A 1,940-nucleotide genomic window follows, 5' to 3' on the forward strand; every position below is an offset into this window, starting at 1 on the left:
GGTGAAGGGGTTTCTACCAATTTACCAGTCTTATCTGAGGGTGAATCTGAAGCGTCATTTGAGGAAGAAACAAGCTCCTCTTCTACTGATTCTGTTGATTTTCATGCAGGTAATATGGCGGAGCCTAGAAGGATTACTCTCCAGGAAGCAGAAGCTCTAGACTTTACACCGCAACCATATCAAGCGCTTCATCCGAATTTAGCTGCGGATTTTGAACTAAAGACTGCGCTGATCAATTTACTGCCCAAGTTTTATGGCCTACCTGCTCAAGAGCCTATCAAGCAACTCAGAGATTTTCAAACAGCCTGCTCAACTACTAGGTGTCATGGTGCGGATGAGGCTACTATTTGGTTATATGCCTTCCTATTTTCTCTTGAGGGAAAGGCAAGGGAGTGGTTTTACACTCAACCTGAAGAAGTTGTTACTAATTAGGATCTGCTCAGAAGAGAATTCCTGGACAAGTTCTTTCCAGCTGAAGTTACAGATAGACTGAGGAAAGAAATCTCCTGCATTATCCAAGGCAAATCAGAGACTCTTTACGAGTACTGGAAATGCTTCAGGAATCTCCTTGACTCATGTCCCCATCACAAGATTGACCAGTTGGTGTTGATTAGCTATTTCTGCCAAGGCATGAAGCCTCAAGACAAGACTATATTAGATGCTACGAGTAATGGCTCTCTGACTAAGTACAAAACAGCGACAGAGGCATGGCAACTGATCACCGATCTAGCAGAGTCCACTCGGAATAACCATAGAATTAAGCATTGCAGAGGTTTCCTCTAGTAGTGAGACTGCTGCTCTCACAAAGACTCTAGAAGAGATGACCAATATACTGAAGCAGCTCCAGCTAAATCAGCAACAACCTCAGCCTCCTCCATAACAACAGTGTCAACAGTTGGTTCCTCAGAGAGTGTGTGGAATATGTGCTTGCTATTCTCATTACACTGATGAATGTCCATAATTCCAACAAGAAGACAACACTTTGACAGCTACTAATAATTACTACAACCGTCCGAATCAAGGGTATTATCAACAAGGCGGTAATTATAATCAAGGTGGGAACTATAATCAGGGTTGGCAAGATAACTCCAACCAAGGATGGAGAGATAATTCCAATCAAGGGTGGAGAGATAATTCCAACCAAGGATGGAGGGACAATTACAACCAAGGAGGCAGAGACAACGGTGGAAATCAAAGATAAAACAACAACAACAACTACCAGCAGAACTGGTATCAACAGAACCCCCCATACCAACAGCAGAACCAAGGCCAGACTTACCGAGCACCTCAGAACAACCAACCACAAGCCCCTCAGATTACTTACCCACCTCCCTCCTCCAATGATGAGATGCTTCGCTCTATTGTACAATGACAGAAAGACCTTCAGAATATACTTACCTCTAGCATCACTGGTCTTACCTCCACTTTACAAGCTCTCATCTCCTGGATGAAACCACCTTCTACCCCCAATGATCAACCTTCAAGCTCAAGTGCACTTCCCTCTCAACTCTTACCTAACCCCAAAGGTGGAATCAATGTCATTACTTTGAGGTCCGGAACCACATTGCAAGAGAGGAGTCCCAAAGAGCCAAGCTCAAAAGAAGACATTCAACTTGAAGACATTGTTGAGGTAGAAGATGCTGAAGGAGAGGATGAGGTACATGATGTGGACGAAGAGGAAGCAGCTTGATGAGCGGATAATTTATACGCTTTTTGGCATTATTTTTAGTATGTTTTTAGTATATTTTAATTAGTTTTTATTATATTTTTATTAATTTTTATTTAAAATTCACTTTTCTGGATTTTACTATGAGTTTATGTGTTTTTCTATGATTTCAGGTATTTTTTGGCTGAAATTGAGGGACCTGAGCAAAAATCTTATTCAGAGGCTGAAAAAGGACTGCAGATGATATTGGATTCTGACCTCCCTGCACTCAAAG

This window comes from Arachis hypogaea, chromosome 20, assembly GCF_003086295.3.
Source record: "Arachis hypogaea cultivar Tifrunner chromosome 20, arahy.Tifrunner.gnm2.J5K5, whole genome shotgun sequence".
In the NCBI taxonomy this organism is placed as follows: Eukaryota; Viridiplantae; Streptophyta; class Magnoliopsida; order Fabales; family Fabaceae; genus Arachis; species Arachis hypogaea.